Source organism: Physeter macrocephalus, chromosome 20 (genome assembly GCF_002837175.3).
Source record: "Physeter macrocephalus isolate SW-GA chromosome 20, ASM283717v5, whole genome shotgun sequence".
In the NCBI taxonomy this organism is placed as follows: domain Eukaryota; kingdom Metazoa; phylum Chordata; class Mammalia; order Artiodactyla; family Physeteridae; genus Physeter; species Physeter macrocephalus.
The window spans coordinates 99,003,843-99,023,641 of NC_041233.1; the positions used below are offsets into that span (position 1 = coordinate 99,003,843).

The 19,799-nt window shown below is 42.7% G+C and overlaps 1 pseudogene; it reads left to right on the top strand.

Moving 5' to 3' along the window:
• Positions 1-13,327: 13,327 nt before the first annotated feature.
• Positions 13,328-13,974, top strand: LOC129391683 (alpha-ketoglutarate-dependent dioxygenase alkB homolog 4-like; annotated as a pseudogene).
• Positions 13,975-19,799: the final 5,825 nt, after the last annotated feature.

Consider the following 19,799-nt stretch of genomic DNA (forward strand, 5'->3'; position numbering starts at 1 on the left):
ACCGCCGTGAGGTGATATCTCATTGTAGTTTTGTTTTACGTTGCTCTAATAATTCGTGATGTTGAGCATCTTTTCATGTGCCTCTTGGCCATCTGTATGTCTTCCTTAGTGAAATGTCTATTTAGGTCTTCTGCCCATTTTTTAATTGGACTGTTTGTTTTTTTTTGATACTGAGCTCCATGAGCTGTTTGTATATTTTGGAGATTAATCCTTTGTTGTTTCATTTGCAAATATTTTCTCCCATTTTGAGGTTGTCTTTTTGTCTTGTTTATAGTTTCATTTGCTGTGCAAAAGCTTTTAAGTTTAATTAAGCCCCACTTGTTTATTTTTGTTCTTATTTCCGTTACTCTAGGAGATGGGTCAAAAAAGATCTTGCTGTGGTTTTTGTCAAAGAGTATTCTTCCTGTGTTTTCCTCTAAGAGTTTCATAGTGTCTGGTCTTACATTTAAGTCTTTAATCCATTTGCAGTTTATTTTTCTGCATTGTGTTAGGGAGTGTTCTAATTTCATTCTTTTATATGTAGCTGTCCAGTTTTCCCAGCACCACTTATTGAAGAGGCTGTCTTTTCTCCACTGTATGTTCTTGCCTCCTTTGTCGTAAATTAGGTGCCCATATGTGCATGGATTTATCTCTGGGCATTCTATCCTGTACCATTGATCTGTATTTGTTTGTGACAGTTTTACTACTTCTCCAATTTGTATTCCTTTTATTTCTTTTTCTTCTCTGATTGCCATGGCTAGGACTTTCAAAACTATGTTGAATAAGAGTGGCGAGAGTGGACATCCTTGTCTTGTTCCTGATCTTAGTGGAAATGCTTTCAGTTTTTCACCATTGAGTATGATGTTTGCTGTGGGTTTGTCATAAATGGCCTTTATTATGTTGAGGTAGATTCGCTCTTTGCCTATTTTCTGGAGAGTTTCTATAATAAATTGGTGTTGAATTTTGTCAGAAGCTTTTTCTGCATCTATTGAGATGATCATATGGTTTTTATTCCTTAATTTGTTAATGTGGTGTATCACATTGATTGATTTGTGTATATTGAAAAATCCTTGCATCCCAGGGGTAAATCGCACTTGACCATGGTGTATGATCCCTTTAATGGGTTGTTGGATTCTGTTTGCTAGTATTTTGTTGAGGAGTTTTGCATCTATGTTCATCAGTGATATTGGTCTATATCTTATAATCCTTTGTATTTCTGCAGTGTCAGTTCTGATTTCTCCTTTTTCATTTCTAATTTTATTGATTTGCGTCCTCTCCCTTTTTATCTTGATGAGTCTGGCTAAGGGTTTATCAATTTTGTTTATCTTCTCAAAGAGCCAGCTTTTAGTTTTATTTCATTTGTTTCTGTGTATTTTTAAATATCTTCTTTGATTTCTTCATTGATCTCTCGGTTATTTAGTAGCGCACTGTTTAGCCTCCACGTATTTGTGTTTTTTTACAGTTTTTTTCCTGTAATTGATTTCCAATCTCATAGTGTTATGGTCAGAAAAGATGCTTGGTACGATTTCAGTTTTCTTAAATTTTCTGAGGCTTGATTTGTGACCCAAGATGTGATCTATCCTGGAGAATGTTCTGTGTGCACTTGAGTAGAAAGTGTTTTCTGCCACTTTTGAGTGGAATGTTCTATAAATATCGATTAAATCTATCTGGTCTGTTGTGTCATTTAAAGCTTATGTTTCCTTATTTATTTTCTGTTTGGATGATTTGTCCATTGGTGTAAGTGGCATATTAAAGTCCCCTACTGTTATTGTGTTACTGTCGACTTCTCCTTTCATGGTTGTTAGCATTTGCCTTATGTATTGAGGTGCTCCTGTGTTGGGTGCGTGAACATTTATAATTGTTATATCTTCTTCTTGGATTGATCCTGTGATCTTTATGTAGTGTCCCTCCTTATCTCCTGTAACAGTCTTTATTTTAAAGTCTATTTTATCAGATACGAGTATTGCTACTCCAGCTTTCTTTGCTGTCCATTTTCACGGACTATCTTTTTCCATCCCTTCACCTTCAGTCTGTATGTGTCCCTAGGTCTGAAGTGGGTCTCTTGTAGACAGCATATACATGGGTCTTGTTTTTGTATCCATTCAGCCAGTCTGTGTCTTTTGGTTGGGGCATTTAATCCATTGACATTCAAGGTTATTATTGATACGTATGTTCCTGTTACCATTTTCTTAATTGTTTTGGGTTTGTTTTTATGGGTCTTTTTCTTCTCTTGTGTTTCCCGCCTAGAAAAGTTTCTTTAGCATTTGTTGTAAAGCTGGTTTGGTGGTGCTGAATTCTCTTAGCTTTTGCTTGTCTGTAAAGCTTTTAATTTCTCCATCAAATCTGAATGAGATCCTTGCTGGGTAGAGTAATCTTGGTTGTAGGTTTTTCTCTTTCATCACTTTAAGTATATCCTGCCACTCCTTTCTGGCCTGCAGAGTTTCCTCCGAAAAATCAGCTGATAACCGTATGGGGACTGCTTTGTATGTTATTTTTTGTTTTTCCCTTGCTGCTTTTAATATTTTTTCTTTAAATTTAATTTTTGTTAGTTTGATGAATATGTGTCTTGGTGTGTTTCTCCTAGGGTTTATCCTGTATGGGACTCTCTGTGCTCCCTGGACTTGAGTGACTGTTTCCTTTCCCATGTTAGGGAAGTTTTCCACTCTAATCTCTTCAAATATTTTCTCAGGCCCTGTCTTTTTCTCTTCTTCTTCTTCTGAGACCCCTATAATTCGAATGTTGGTGTGTTTAGTGTTGTCCCAGAGGTCTCTGAGATTGTCTTCAATTCTTTTCATTCTTTTTTCTTTACTCTGCTCCTTGGCAGTTATTTCTACCATTTCGTCTTCCAGCTCACTTATTCGTTCTTCTGCTTCAGTTATTCTGTTATTGATTCCTTCTAGTGTATTTTTCATTGCAGTTATTGTGTTGTTCATCTCTGTTTGTTTGTTCTTTAGTTCTTCTAGATCTTTGTTAAACATTTCTTGTATTTTCTCAATCCGTGCCTCCATTCTATTTCCAAGATTCTGGATCATCTTTACTATCATTACTCTGAATTCTTTTTCAGGTAGATTGCCTATTTCCTCTTCATTTATTTGGTCTTGTAAGTTTTTACCTTGTTCCTTCATCTGTGACATATTTGCTGTCTTATTTATTTATTTAATTGTGTTCCTGTCTTACTGGTTGTTGGCCTGAGGCTTCCAACACTGGAGCGTGTTGGCTGTTGGGTAGAGCTGGGTCTTCATGCTGAGATGAGGACCTCTGTGAGACCTCATTCCGATGAATATTCCCTGGGGTCTGAGGTCCTCTGTTAGTCCAGTGGTTACGGCACAGAGCTCCTACCACAGGAGCTTCAGCCCGACCCCTGGCTCATGAGCCAAGATCCCACAAACTGCATGGGGTGGCAAAAAAAAAACAAAAACAGAGAACAATAACAAAGTAAAAAGTAAAGTTAGACTAGGAAAAAACAGATATGTTAGAAAGAATATAAAAATAACAATATACGGGCTTCCCTGGTGGCGCAGTGGTTGAGAATCCGCCTGCCGACGCAGGGGAACAGTACCACAATAGTAAAAACGAGGAGGTGGGGAAAAAAAGGGTGGGGTTAAGGGGGAGGACTTGGCTGTGGAGAGCAGGATCTAAGCAATGGTGAAGATTGGACTGTGGGTGGGGCCAATGCTCAGGACCCACAGGGCTGGAAAGTGCTCGGGGGCTATGGAGGCTGGGTTTTATGCTCAAGGAACATTAGGGGCAAACGTGTGCCCCAATCCCTGGTCTCAGAGGGCAGGAGAACTCACCTGGGAACCCATCAGGCTTCCAGTGCTCGAGTGGATAGGGCAAACGCACTCCACTCCTCGCCTCTCCTCCTCCATTCTTGGAGGGCCCCTCCCACCTACCCCTACAGACCCTCCAGCCTCCCTCCTATTCTCCCAGGACCCATAGGGACTGGATGGGTCTTTGGAAGGGGGGAACAGGCTTAGGAGTTCAGCAAGCTCTGCGACCCAAGTGGGTCAGGCGATGGCCCTCCACTCCTCTCCTGCTCTTCCCGGAGTGTCTCTCCCACCTGCCTCTCCTGATCTCCCCAGCCTCAGGGGCGCTGATCTTGTCTGGCTTCCACTTCTCCTCCCTCTTCAGTCCCCGTATGTCCTACCAGTTCACTCTGGGGTTCCTCCCATCTCCTTGGGGATCAGAGTTCCCCACCATCGTCTGGCAGGTGCCCTAGTTGTGGGGAGACGTTAACACCGCATCTTCCCACACTGCCATCTTGAATCCTCCCTCTATTCTTTAAAAAAACTTTACATATTCAATAAACTCCGGCAAACATTGTCACTCTGGGGGGTGGGGCTTAGGCTCAAGGAACAGAAGGGGCTGGGACGTGGCCCCACCCCTGGTCTCAGAGGGCGGGGGACCTCACCTGGGAGCCCTGCAGGCTTCCTGGGCTCGAGTGGGCGGGGCAAATGCTCTCTGGTCCTCTGCTGCTCCTCTGGTCCCAGAGGGCCCCTGCCACCTGCCTCTCCTGTTCTCCCCTCAGCCTCCCTCCTATGCCCCCAAGGACCCACACGGCCTGGAGGGGGCTTTGGAGAGCAGGGGACCTGCCTGGAAGCTCAGCAGGCTCCCTGTACCCGAGTGGGCGGGGCAGTCACCCTCTGCTCCTCCCTCCTACTTCTGATCTTCCTGGCCTCAGGGGTGCCAGTCCTGTCCGGCCTCCACTTCTCCTCCCTCCTCTTCCCCGCACGTCCTACTGGTTCACTTGGGGTTTCCCTCCCGTCTCCTTGGGCATCAGGGTCCCCCACCAGCAGCCAGCAGGTGCCCTAGTTGTGGGAAGACCCGCATCTTCCCACACCGCCATCTTGACTCCTCCCCCTAGATTTCTTAATTGAGACTTATTTCTACAACTGAGGAAATGTGGCAGATGGAGCTTCCTGCTACATTGGTTTTTTTCCCCCAACTTTCTACTAATTTAGTATGAAGAAACCTCCAGCAAGCCTTTTCTATCTAAAAACATGTCCAAACAGTGATCAGAGCCCATATGGCGTTGGAAAACGGGAATGCTAGGAAGGAATGGTGAGGAAATTTTACTTGTTGCTTATTATATGTCTGTATTACTTAATTTTCTTATAAAAATGTGTTATATATGTGTAATTACATTAAAACATGCCATCAAAACAATCATCTAAATCACCATGTGGTGAGCAGTCAGCCTAACCCTCGTTTTCTAGGTTTGGGCAATACTCTTTACTACATTTGCAAGTCTTTCTGGTAACCAGTGTGAGGCAGGAAAGCAGGTGTGACCCTTGATATTTACTAGCAAGTGCCCCTATTTCCTCCATCCCCCCACGGGACTGTGCAAGAAAATAGACTAGAATGAGACTTCTAAAAGCACGACATCTCAGCCTAGAGTTGATCTTCCTGGCCACCAGGTGACGCTTGTGTGTCTCTGCAGGGAAAGAGATTTGAGTAACAATCTAGACAGTAATTTTTAGAAATTCAGGATATTTAATAAATCACTGGATTATCTCATGCAGAAATGGAGTATAGGTGTTTCTTGACACGTTTTTATAAACAGATCAGAAAATTTTACCTTGGTAAGAAATTCTGTTTTCTCCTCAATTAAGATGACATTCTGATTTCTATCTGAATATCCCCATATCTAAATTCTAAAGTTATAGTTAAGATTCTAGGCATTAGGTTAACAATCAAAAAGTGCATAGTGGGACTTCCCTGGTAGTGCAGTGGTTAAGAATCCACCTGCCAATGCAAGGGACACGGGTTCGAGCCCTGGTCCGGGAAGATCCCACATGCCGCGGAGCAACTAAGCCCATGCACCACAACTACTGAGCCTGTGCTCTAGAGCCCGTTGGCCACAACTACTGAGCCCATGTGCCACAATTACTGAAGCCCGCATGCCTAGAGCCCATGCTCCATAACAAGAGAAGCCACCGCAATGAGAAGCCCACACACTGCAATGAAGAGTAACCCCTGCTCACCACAACTAGAGAAAGCCCGTGCACAGCAACGAAGACCCAATGCAGCCAAAAATAAATAAATAAATAAATAAATAAATAAATAAATAAATAAAGTGCATAGTGTATGCATATTCGCCTCACTCCAAATTGTAGGTTGACCCCATGCAGGTAAAAAGTCAGACATATCTCAGACTTTACCTCCCCTGCAGGATAACTGAAAAACATTTGATTCCTTCCTAACTCTTGGTTACATTGCAAAACAATATTCTATCAATTTAATACATCATAATGACACAAAATTCAGGGCCAACCAATTCTTGGCTTTTCACAGCACCTGAGAGTGATTCCAGCACACTTAGCCTCACACCCTTTTTTAACCTCCCTAATGTGTGTCTGTGTCTTAAGACACATACACAAATGTATGAATCATAATAACAAAAAAACTGGAAATAATTCACGTCTGTCAACAGTAGAAGAAATTTAAAAATGTGGTAATCTCATAAAATGGAATACTATACAACAAGGAAAATGAATAAGATATAATAATACTGAAATAAGACAAGCACAAAATATATATCATGTGATTCCATTTATATAAATTGAAAAACAGGCAGAATTAATCAATGGTTTTAGAAGTCAAGGTAGTAGTTACATTTGGGGAGGAGGTGAGGGTAGTAAGTTGGAAGGAGAATGAAGGGGTTTCTGGGTACTAGTTGTGTTCTGTTGCTTTACCCAGATATCTTCATTTTGTGATAGTTCATTAAAGCTGTACATTTATGCTTTGTACCCTTCTCTTTTTCTGTTTTTATTTTATTTTGGAGTATAGTTGATTTACAATGTTGTGTTAGTTTCAGGTGTACAGCTAAGTGATTCATTTATACATATACATATATCCATTCTTTTTCAGATTCTTTTTCCATATAGGTTATTGCAGAGTATTGAGTAGAGTTCCCCGTGCTGTACAGTAGGTCCTTCTTGATTGTCTTATGTTATACATAGTAGTGCGTATATATGTTAATCGCAAATTCCTAATTTTTTCTACCCACCTCCAACCTTTCCCCTTTGGTAACCATAAATTTGTTTTTGAAGTCTATGAGTCTGTTTCTGTTTTGTAAGTTTTGTAAGTAACAGTCTGTTTCTGTTTTGTAAGTCTGTTTTCCTAATTTATTCCTACCCACCTCCAACCTTTCCCCTTTGGTAACCGTAAATTTGTTTTTGAAGTCTATGAGTCTGTTTCTGTTTTGTAAGTAAGTTCATTTGTATCTTTTTTTTTTTTTTAAGATTCCACATATAAGTGATGTCATATGATATTTGTCTTTCTCCATCCATGTTGCTACAAATGGCATTATTTCATTCTTCTTTATGGCTGAGAAATATCCCATTGTATATATGTACCACATCTTCTTTATCCATTGTCTTATGTTATACATAGTAGTGCGTATATATGTTAATCGCAAATTCCTAATTTATTTCTACCCAACTCCAACCTTTCCCCTTTGGTAACCATAAATTTGTTTTTGAAGTCTATGAGTCTGTTTCTGTTTTGTAAGTAATTCTTTTGTATCTTTTTTTTTTTTTTTTTAGATTCCACATATAAGTGATGTCATATGATATTCGTCTTTCTCCATCCATGTTGCTACAAATGGCATTATTTCATTCTTCTTTATGGCTGAGAAATATCCCATTGTATATATGTACCACATCTTCTTTATCCATTTCTCTGTCGATGGAAATTTAGGTTGCTTCCATGTCTTGGCTATTGTAAATAGTGCTGCAGTGGACACTTGGGTGCCTGTATCCTTTTAAAAAAATTTTTATTGGAGTATAGTTGATTTACACTGTTGTGTTAGTTTCAGGTGTACAGCAAAGTGAATCAGTTACACATATACATATATCCACTATTTTTAAAATTCTTTTCCCATATAGGCCATTACAGAGTATTGAGTAGAGTTCCCTGTGCTATACAGTATGTCCTTATTATTTACCTATTTTATATATAGTAGTGTTTATGTCAGTCCCAGTCTCCCAATTTATCCTTCTCCCCTTTTCCCCTGGTAACAATAAGTTTATTTTCTACATCTGTAATTTTATTTCTGTTTTGTAGATAAGTTCATTTGTACCCTTTTTTTTTTATGTTCCACATATAAGTGATATCATGATATTTGTCTTTCTCCGACTTAACTCAATATAACAATCTCTAGGTCCATCCATGTTGCTGCAAATGGCATTTTTGTTCTTTTTTATGGCTGAGTAGTATTCCATTGTAAGTACATACCACATCTTCATTATCCACTCGCCTGTTGATGGACATTTACGTTGCTTCCATGTCCTGGCTATTGTAAATAGTGCTGCAATGAACATTGGGGTGCATGTATCTTTTTGAATTCTGGTTTTCTCCGAATATATGCCCAGGAGTGGGATTGCTGGATCATATGGTAGCTCTGTTTTTAGTTTTTTAAAGAACCTGCATACTGTTCTCCCTAGTGGCTGTATCACTTTACATTCCCACCAACAGTGTAGGAGGGTTCCCATTTCTCCACACCCTCTCCAGCATTTATTGTTTATAGATTTCTTGATGAGGCCGTTCTGACTGGTGTGAGGTGATACCTCATTGTAGTTTTGATTTGCATTTCTCTAATAATTATTGATGTCGAGCAGATTCTTTTCATGTGCTTTTTGGTCATTTGCATGTCTTCTTTGGAGAAAATCCTGAGATCTGCCCATTTTTTGATTGGGTCGTTTGTTTTTTTGATATTGAGCTGCATGAGCTGTTTGTATATTTTGGAGATTAATCCCTTGTCAGTTACTTCATTTGCAAATATTTTCTCCCACTCTAAGGGTTGTCTTTTCATTTTGTTTATGGTTTTCTTTTTTTTTTTTAATTAATTAATTTATTTATTTTTGGGTGTGTTGGGTCTTTGTTTCTGTGCGAGGGCTTTCTCTAGTTGTGGAGAGTGGGGGCCACTCTTCATCACGGTGCGCGGGCCTCTCACTGTTGCGGCCTCTCTTGTTGCAGAGCACAGGCTCCAGACGCGCAGGCTCAGTAGTTGTGGCTCACGGGCCTAGTTGCTCCGCGGCATGTGGGATCTTTGCAGACCAGGGCTTGAACCCATGTCCCCTGCATTGGCAGGCAGATTCTCAACCACTGCGCCACCAGGGAAGCCCTATGGTTTTCTTTGCTGGGCAAAAGCTTTTAAGTTTAATTAGGTCCCATTTGTTTATTTTTGTTTTTATCTTCATTACTCGAGGAGGTGGATCCGAAAAGATACTGCTGAGATTTATGTCAAAGATTGTTCTTCCTGTGTTTTCTTCTAAGAGTTTTATAGTATCCGGACTTACATTTACGTCTTTAATCCATTTTGAGTTTATTTTTGTGTGTGGTGTTAGGGAGTGTTCTAATTTCATTCTTTTACATGTAGCTGTCCAGTTTTCTCAGCACCACTTATTGAAGACACTGTCTTTTCTCCATTGTGTAGTCTTGTCTCCTTTGTCGTAGATTAGTTGACCATAGGTGTGTGGTTTTATTTCTGGGCTTTCTATCCTGTTCCATTGATCTATATTTCTCTTTTAGCTCCAGTACCATACTGTTTTGATTACTGTAGCTTTGTAGTATAATCTGAAGCCAGGGAATTGATTCCTCCAGCTCCGTTTTTCTTTTTCAGGATTGCTTTAGCTATTCGGGGCCTTTTTTTTTTCCATACAGATTGTAAAAATGTTTTGTTTTAATTCTGTGAGAAATGCCATTGGCAATTTGATAGGAATTGCATTGACTCTGTAGATTGCTTTGGGTAGTATAGTCATTTTGATAATATTGATTCTTCCAGTCCAGTAACACGGTATATTTCTCCATCTGTTTGTGTCATCTTTTATTTCTTTCATCAGTGTCTTATAGTCTTCTGAGTACAGGTATTTTGCCTCCTTAGGTACGTTTATTCCCAGGTATTTTATTCTTTTTGATGGGATGATAAATGTGATTGTTTCCTTAATTTCTCTTTCTGATCTTTTGTTGTTAGTGTATAGGAATGCAAGAGATTTCTGTGTATTAATTTTGTATCCTCCAACTTTACTATAGCTCATCAGTGAATTCGGTAGTTTTCTGGTAGCATCTTCAGGATTTTCTATGTATAGTATCATGTGACCTGCAAACAGTGACAGTTTTACTTCTTCTTTTCCAATTTGGATTCCTTTTTTTTCTTTTTCTTCTCTGATTGCCATGGCTAGGACTTCCAAAACTATGTTGCATAAAAGTGGTGAGAGTGGACATCCTTGTCTCGTTCCTGATCTTAGAGGAAATGCTTTCAGTTTTTCACAAATGAGAATGATGTTTGATGTGGGTTTGTCATATATGGCCCTTATTATGTTGAGGTAGGTTCCCTCTATGCCCACTTTCTGGAGAGTTTTTATCATAAGTGGTCGTTGAATTTTGTCAGAAGCTTTTTCTGCATCTTTTGAGATGATCATGTGGTTTTTGTCTTTTGTTGATGTGGTATATCACACTGATTGATTTGTGGATATTGAAGAATCCTTGCATCCCTGGGACAAATCCCACTTGATCATGGTGTATGATCCTTTTAATGTATTGTTGGATTCGGTTTGCTTGTATTGTGTCCCAGCTGTCTGTCCCAGCTGATCTCTGCTGGTGAGGGAGGCTTTCCCCGGGTGTGGAATCTCATCTGTTCTTCAGCTCCCCACCAGGGGTGCAGGTCCTGTTCCACGCTACCTGGTTGTGTGGGGATTTTTCTTGTCCTTTTAGGTTCCCAAGGTCTTCTGCTAGTGTTCAGCAGGTGGTCTGTGAGAATTGTTCCATTTGTAGATGTATTCTTTTTTTTTTTTTTTTTTTTGGCGGTACGTGGGCCTCTCACTGTTGTGGCCTCTCCCGTTGCGGAGCACAGGCTCCGGACGCGCAGGCTCAGCGGCCATGGCTCACGGGCCCAGCCGCTCACGGCATGTGGGATCTTCCCAGACCGAGGCGCGAACCCGTGTTCCCTGCATCGGCAGGCGGACCCCCAACCACTGCGCCACCAGGGAAGCCCTGTAGATGTATTCTTGATGTACTTGTGGGGAGAGGTGAACTCCATGTCCTCCTTTTCCACCATCTTGACTCCTCCCACGTTAAACATTTCTTGTATCTTCTCTGTCTGTGCCTCCATTCTTTTTCTGAGATCTTGGATTCTCTTTACTGTCATTACTCTGAATTCTTTTTCAGGTAGATTGCCTATCTTCACTTCATTTAGTTGTTCTTCTGGGTTTTTATCTTGATCCTTCATCTGGAACAAGACAGCAGATACTTTTCTGCTGTCTCCTTTTGTCTAATTTTCCATGTTTGTGGTCTCCTTTTCACAGGGTGCAGGATCTTACTTCCTCTTGCTTCTGGTGTCTGCCCCCTTGTGGGTGAGTTTGGTCCAGGGCCTTGTGCAGGCTTCCTAGTGAAAGGGACTGGTGCCTGCCCACTGGTGGGTGGAGCTGGGCCTGTCCCTCTGGTGAGCAGGACCAAGTCAAGGCGTGTGTTTAGAGGTGGCTGTGAGCTCAGGAAGACTATAGGCAGCCTGTCTGCTGATGGGTGGGGCTGTTTTCTCTCCCTACGCCTGCTGGTTGTTTGGCCTGAGGTGTCCCAGCACTGGCGTCTGCAGGCTGTTGGGCGAGGCCAGGTCTCGGTGCCAAAATGGTGACCTCTGGGAGACCTCACACTGATCAGTGTTCCCTAGGGCCTGTACCACCAGTGTCCTTGCCTCCACAGTGAGCCATAGCGAACCCTCACCTCCCCAGGAGAATCTCCCAGACCCGCATGTATATCTAGCCCAGGCTTCTGTGGAGTCACTGCTTTGTGCTGGGTCCCAGTGCATGTGGAACCCTGTGTGTGCCCTCCAAGGGTGGAATCTGTCCCCCAGTCCCGTGGCGCTCCTGCATTCAAGCCTCGCCGGCCTTCAAAGTCGAGTGCTCTGGGGGCTCCTTCTCCCAATGCCAGACCCCCAGGCTGGGCAGCCTGACGTTCGGCACAGAACTCTCACTCCTGTCGGAGAACTTCTGCAATATAATTATTTTCCAGTTTGGGGGTCGCCCACCTGGTGGGTATGGGATTTGTTTATATTGTGAAAGTGCTGATCCTACCATTTCGTTGTGGCTTCTTCTTTGTCTTTGGATGTGAAATATCTTTTTTGGTAGGTTCCAGTCTTTTTTATCGATGGGTGTTCAGCAGTTAGTTGTGATTTTGGTGTTTTCGTGAGAGGAGGTGAGCTCAAGTCCTTCTACTCCACCATCTTGTCCAGGATCCTGTACACTTTTCTATATGTGCATCATACTTTGAATTTAAAAGTCTAAAATACATAAATAATTATTTCCTAATACCTATGAACCACCCAGAGTTTTAAAATCAGCAGGCATAAGATTTTAGTATTTATATGTTATATACATAGTAAAAGTTCAACAAATAGCATATTGATTGATTTCATCTGCTAATTAAAGCTATTTTGATATCAGACTATGAATTTATTTTTCTGGCCATGGATATTTTGTTATAAACTTTTGAGTGCAGGAATAACATTGGTTAGGTCTAAAGTGAGGCAGCCTTTTGTGATCTGTCATGTATGAAAATATCTAGTTGAAATGAGTGTTTGATAAGGGATGCTTTCCATTGGATAAAGTCCTAGCTCTTTCTCGTGCCTTTGTGATTTGACACCCACCTACCACCTCAGCCTCATCTAGACCTCCTTCTCCCCTCACCCACTTTCCTTCTGGCCACACCGTAAGCAATACAAAATTCCCTGTGGTTCTCTGATCCCACGTTGATCACTCTACCTGGACCACTGCTCACACCCATTTTTTTTGCCGGTCCAATCCTGGTCTATATCAATTCTCCATTTAGTTTTCATTCTTCGTTTACTTCACGGTGGCCACGTACTCCCCAGTCAGCACAGCCTACCCTGGAACACGGATCATGCACATAACACATTTGCAGACGTATCTGTCTTTCCTACCAAACCGTAAGTTTAAAAGGAGTCGATACAAGTATTCCAAATACCTGTAACGGTTCTGGGCACATGGTAGATGCTAATAAGTATTGTTGGAACCAAAGATCTAACTGTGAAAATAGTACACGCTCTCATTCTCCACACAGCAGGGAGCCACTGGGAGCATATGCCTCCCTTGCTTTAAACTCTCCAACAGCTTCCTAAACCAACTCAAAGAAAATCCAAAGTCCTTACTGTGGGCTATAAAATGTTACATAATCGGGTCCCTGCCTAATTCTCTGTTCTTCGCTTCTGCTGTTCTCTTTAATCCCTAAGCTCTGGCCTCATTGGCCTCCTTTCTCATACCTGCACACACCAATCTCATTCTCCCCTTAGGGTTTTGTACTTACTCCTTCCTGTCTGCAGCGGTGCCCTCACGGTGTCGTCCTGGCTGCTGTGGTGGCGGCCCTGAAGGGCCTTCAGGAATGCTGTGCAAGGGCGTCCGGACCTGTCTGGTCCAGCAGCAGCAGGGAGGCGGCCCCGCCCTGGCACCACTACCCACACGAAGCACAACCTCTCATCTACTGCTCAGACGCTGGCTGGGCCGTGGGGGCCAAGGAGTCTGCCTTTTAAGACTGAGCCAGCCGCTTCCCAGTGCAACGTTGCTAGAGGACCTCGTGACCAGGGGGAAGGAGGCTGAGATGGCGCAGCTGCTGGACCATGAGCCCTGGTAGCTCTCACAGCCTGGACGGAGCAGGCAGGACTATGGACCCAAAGGCAACTTTCAGAAACAGAAGCTAAGGACTGCTGGCTTCAGAGGCCTCCCCAGCTTCAGCCGGCAGGTGGTGCGGAGAACCGGCCTCTTCCCCATCTGGGAGGACTTCTGGCGCGTCTAGCAGTGGACGCTGGACCACTGCCACGAGTGGAGTTCAGCTGCAGACCCCACCGGGACCACGCCTGGCGTGGGGAGGGCTGGTGAGCCTCCTCGTCCTAGCCCCATCCAGCTTCCCCGCGGCCTTGGTGGAAGGTGCGATGGCCCCAGTAGGTCTGTACTGGGCCAGCAGGTGGCGGCGGCTGTCCCCTAACCCCGTTGGTCTCTGCTGGGCACCCAAGAGCCGCACGGATCTGGACTCGGGGCGGCACGCCCTCTGCCGCGGTCTCACGGGGGCCGCGTGTGCACCACCTTCAGGGAGCCATGGGTGTGTCTGTCCTGGCCAGAGGCTTCAAGGACTAGTGTAGGATCCAGGAAGCCTGCAAATCTCCCTCCTTCCTTCAAAGGAAGCCCAGGTCTTCAGAGAAGACCGCTCAGTATCCTCAGACCCTGGGATGTGAGCCTTGCCTGAGAGCTGGTTGTGATGGACTGTGTGCCGGATCAGTCCCCTTTGACCTGCCCTATGGCCACTCTGGACTATTTAGCCTCTCCCCCCCAGTCTAGTGTTTGAAGCTTATTGAGGGCACAGACCTTACTTATATTATTCTACAAAGTCCCTTGTCGCTGTGAGAGCACCTGGCACAAAGTAGGCTCTTGCTCACAGGAAACATCCTGACACATCCTGTGAACGGGTGCAGGAAGGAAGAAATTAACACATCTCCTTCGAAGTGTGACGGGACCCAGGACTTTACCCCCTCCTCTTTTAGTATAAAAGAAGCCTGAGTTCTACCTCCGGGAAGGTGGTTCTTTGGGATGCTAGTCTGCTGTCTTCTCAGCCTTCTGGCTTTCCAAATAAAGTTGCTATTCCTTGCCCAACAACAATAAAACAGTGCTGTCTCACTTAGATCTAGATTTTCTAACCATGTGACATTCTTAACCTTCATATATTGTCAACAATATGGTACAGAAGTAGCATAAGACTGTAAAATTAAGAATGAAAGTAACTCGACTTCATGAAATTTCTGTTTCCCCAGAGACCCCATTGATCTCTGTTTTGAAAATCACACCAACTTAGTAGTAACATGAAATCACTTGTTCATATTTATATCCAGATAGGCAGTCATTCTAGAGGTATTTATTGAGGAACTAGTATACATATGATGTGCTAGAATCATTCAGATATGTTGACTTGGGATGGGAGGATGATTAAAAAAAATTTTTATTGAAGTATAGTTGATTTACAGTGTTGTGTTAATTTCTGCTGTACAGCAAAGTGATTCAGTTATACATATATAGACATTGTATTTTTATATTCTTTTCCATTATGGTTTATCATAGGACATTGAGTATAGTTCTCTGTGCTACACGGTAGGGCCTTGTTGTTTATCCGTGCTATATATAAAAGCTTACATCTGCTAACCCCAACTTCCCACTCCATCCCTCCCCCAACCCCCTTCCCTTTGGCAACCCAACCACCAGTCTGTTCTCTATGTCCAAGATTCTGTTTCATAGATAGGTTCGTTTGTGTGATATTTTAGATTCTACATAAGTGATATCATATGGTCTTTTTCTTTCTGACTTACTTCACTTAGTATGATAATTTCTAGTTTCATTCATGTTACTGCAAATGGCATTATTTCATTCTTTTTTGTGCCTGAGTAGTATTCCATTGTATATATGTACCACATCTTCTTTATCCATTCATCTGTCGATGGACATTTAGGTTGTTTCCATGTCTTGGCTATTGTGAATAGTGCTGCTAAGAACATAGGGGTGCATGTATCTTTTGGGATTAGAGTTTTGTCTGGATATACACCCAGGAGTGGAATTGCTGGGTCATATGGTAGTTCTATTTTTGGTTTTTTAAGGAACCTCCATACTGTTCTCCATAGTGGCTGCATCAACTTACATTCCCACCAACAGTGCAGGAGGGTTCCCTTTTCACCACATCGGGAGGATGATTTTCTTGTCTACAATGTCTCATATTTGACAGCTAGTCTGAATGGGTTTGTGAATAGATGTTTCTGGAGTCAAGGCATAATTATTTTGAGTCTCATCTGTTGATTTGTCTTTCATTCCCTACCTTTCTTCATTATTGTCAATTTTACCTACAAATCTCCCAACTCCAGTTACTAGAATCAATTATATCTGAAAAAGGAAGTTTTCTTTCAGACCCACGTCCACATGGCCTTTGCATCATAATCCTTGTTGTCAGCCTGAATTGAATGCTGTATTAGGTCCTGAGTTTGCGGTGTAGCACAAACCGAGTGGCTTCATACAGTAGGAACCTATTCTTTACATACAAAACCGGCAGAGCCATCTTCCAAGTTCATGCTGGAGTGGAGTGTCTCCAACTGAGGGGCGCCCATGATAAGAGAGAAACCCCCTTATTTACCAGGTAAGTAAGCACTGAAAAATTATAAACTGCCGTAAGGGACAGGCAGCAGGAAAAGCATAAAACGGAGTATAAAACACCAACATAAAGAAAAAACCTCAGGCAAACTGTTGTGATTTTGTTAAATTAACATTTGTTAAGTGGAACCTTGGTACTGAGTCAGAGGAGCCACAGTTTAACAAAGACTGAAAGGGAAAGTGACATAGAGAAGGTTATTATTACTCAGAGGTCCTGGCGGAGGTCCATGGCAGCCTCGAGGGGCCACATGGAGAGGTAAAGGCAGGGTGCAGGCAGAGTGAGGGCAGCAGGGCCTGGGGCGCCTGGCTTTATTAGGGTCCACAGGCGCAGTGCTCTGCGGGTCCCGGGTTAAGGCTGGATCGGTTAATTCAAACCATAAAGAGCAGGGTTTAAGTAAGCTCCAGGGGGCTCTTATGCACAAGTGGATAAAGCTAGGAGGCAGGAGAGACTGTTTATCAGCAGGGGTGTTGGAGAAGTCACATCAGGAACTTGTGACTCTGAGGCTGCCATGGAGGGCACACACCCGTGGGAGGGCTAGTGTCAGTTCAAGGCCCCCACTGGGCACTTGGCCGCACAAATTGATGCCCAGGCAGCAGTATCATGGAGTAATTTAGTGAACCCCTCAACACAAACCAATGCCCACGCTCCAAGATAGATCAAAGAAAAATTATCTAAACTGAAACACAGAGAGCAAAGAAAGGGAAAATAGAGCATCAGAGAGCTATGAAAGAATATCAAATGGGCTAACATACATGTAATGGTAAAGAAGAAGAGAAAAAGAAAAATGTATATTTGGAGATATGTATGCGTGTATATATGTATGTGCTGCGTCTATGGCATAGTTTAATACATTTACAATGAAATACCAAATCCAAAACACTGAATAAATTCAACTATTATTTCATGCTGAGAGAGAACAGGGAAGTTATTTAAAAATTGGGGTGCCAGGGAAGAACCTAGATCACTTAACAAAAGAACAAAAGTCAGGTTTGCATGAGACTTTCAGCAGCACCATACATGTATGTCTGTGCCTAGTATGGGGTCTGGTACTTAAGAGGAGCTCGATCGAAGGCCACCGCTCCGCACCAAGAGACCCGCCTGGTTATTGCACATCTGTTTTTACTTGCCACTTAACATCGTGTCTTGGGCTTGGACATTTGAGTACGAGAGGTAATTCCTAAGTCTGGTAATTCCTAAGTGTGTTCTAACTCCACTGATGTGGAAATGTTCTTGGAACTAAAGGTATGTTTTTCTTTCACTCCCTGGCTTGCACAAGGAGTTCTTCAGCCTTTCACCTTGCCATTTTGTTTTCTTTGCTGTCCGTGCTTAGATGTGTTCTAGCATGTTAGGCTGTTCAACAGTGATTTGTTCTGTATGTTGCTACATCGTCATTTCTCTAGCTTCATATTCAATTTGTTGATGATAAGAAAATTCATTTCAGGAATCTCATATACACTCCTTCCTCCCTCCTTTCCTTTTTTGGAAGCGTTTATTGACTATCTTGACTAATTCCAGTGATACTGGTTTACAATTAAATCAAGTGGATTAAGATTTGAGAATCATTGAGTACACAGCAATAAAGGCATTTCAAAGAATACAGAAGGTATTATAAGCATGGGGTATATAAGCATATGAGATTTTCCCAATTTCAGTGTTATATACCATTGTTCTGTTGTGGGTTTTTGTTTTAATTTGGGTCTCTGCGACTTGAAACATGGGGGATAAGAAGATGCCACAGTATGAGCTTGGGTTGAAGATTAAGAACATTTTAATGATCCTTGATACATAACTGCAATATTACTTTCTAAAAAGGTTGTTAGCAATTTACACTGCTCCCAAAAATATAGGGCTGAGCCCAATTTGGCCATCTCACCATCTTGGTGAGGTGCTTAAAAATAAGTCCTAATGCTATCGCTATAAAATGCACCCCTCCCCCAAGTGTAAAGCCTACTAAGTCAGAGTCACGTCAGTCACTTCCAGATGCTTCACATATCGACCGGGTGGTGGTAAGGTTGAGCCAGACTGCCTGGGTTCGGTCAGTTCCACCACACATTAGGTGTGTAATCCTTTGACAGATTACTTAACTACTTAGTGTTTCCATTTCCTCATCCTTACAAGGACACTACCTACTTCACAGGACTTTTCTGAGGATTAAATGTGCGTGTTTACCACATTTTGAAACGAAGTCTGTATGCTTTTCAATATCCTACTGTGACCTGCCCCCACCCCCCCGCCCCCGGCAAAAAAAAAGTCCTTAAGGATACTTTTAAATTTTGGTGAACAGCCAAAAGCTATTTGGAGGCAGGTCTGTAAGAGAGCTCATTTATTAAGCCGCGTCATAAATGTCCTATCTATAAAAAATGTTGGCATTTAAGTGTTGGCTTAGGAAGAAAATTCATCTCATTGAGCCAGTTATTTCCCTGCGGATCGATGAGCCAGACAGTTGAGTTATTGCTATTTTGTCTGTCCTCGGTCATCTAAGTTTGCCTTATTGTCCTATTTAAATGGATCAACTTGGTACCTAAGAAAGCACATAAATTATTACTCTTGAGCTAATTACTTGCATTATTTGTTTCTTCCCTACTCTTAAGAAACTTCTCTCAGATGAATGTTAAAACTTTGAATCTCTCCTCCACGTCTTGATATTTCTCTCCTACTCTGCCTCTACTGATTTCTGCATTGTGTTCTGGAAAGGACCCCGACTCAACGCTCTGCCTCATTCCTTCATCCTTTGTCTGAATTCATTCTTCTATTTAACTCGTCTGCTTAGTTTATTTTTATGATTCATTCATTGACTCCAAAAACTTTTATTGAATGCTTCTGTGGTGCCAGGGTCCGTCTGAGGAACACATTTTAGATCTCCAGAGAATTTTTGGAATGGCACGTCCTCAAATCGAAGGGCACTGGATTTGTTGTATTGTTTAGAATGTTTTTCCTCAAATTTGTAGGAGTTGACTGTCTCTTCATCTTTGTCATGTGGGAGCTCTGTTCCTTCCTGTGGGTGCTGGTCTGGTTCTGGGTGGCCTGCCTCTGCTGACTGGGGAACGCTGGAACGCACGCCGTGTGAGCGAGGTCAGCAGCCTGCTGTGTGCATGAGGGCCCTCCATCCCACGTGGCTAATAAAGGTTTCATGGTCTTCTCTAGCCCAACGCCCATATTTGGTGCTTTGGCCTGAGAACAGCTGCTGTTGCTGCCTGCTGCCCTGGCCAAGTGGGGAGAGGCCAAACGATCCAGCTGTGTCAAGTACAGCCTCCCCAAGGAATCTGCCCGAGTTTTCCAAGACCCTCTACCAGTCTGGGGCTCCCCTGCAGTCCTCCATTTCTGTAAAGCTATGCTCTCCTCTGGTCTTCTATATTAGATCCCGTTTCCATATCTCAAAAATTCCTCAAAAAGCATTGACTTTGGTTTTGCAATGCCATTAGATTTCATTTTCTTTACTGTCATTGTTTTGAACTTGGGGAGGAAGGTAAGACGAGGTATTTGCTCAGTCTAACCATCTTTATTCAACTTCCCTTTTTTTTTTTTTTTTTTTTGGGTGGTACGCAGGCCTCTCACTGTTGTGGCCTCTCCCGTTGCGGAGCACAGGCTCCGGACGCGCAGGCTCAGCGGCCATGGCTCACGGGCCC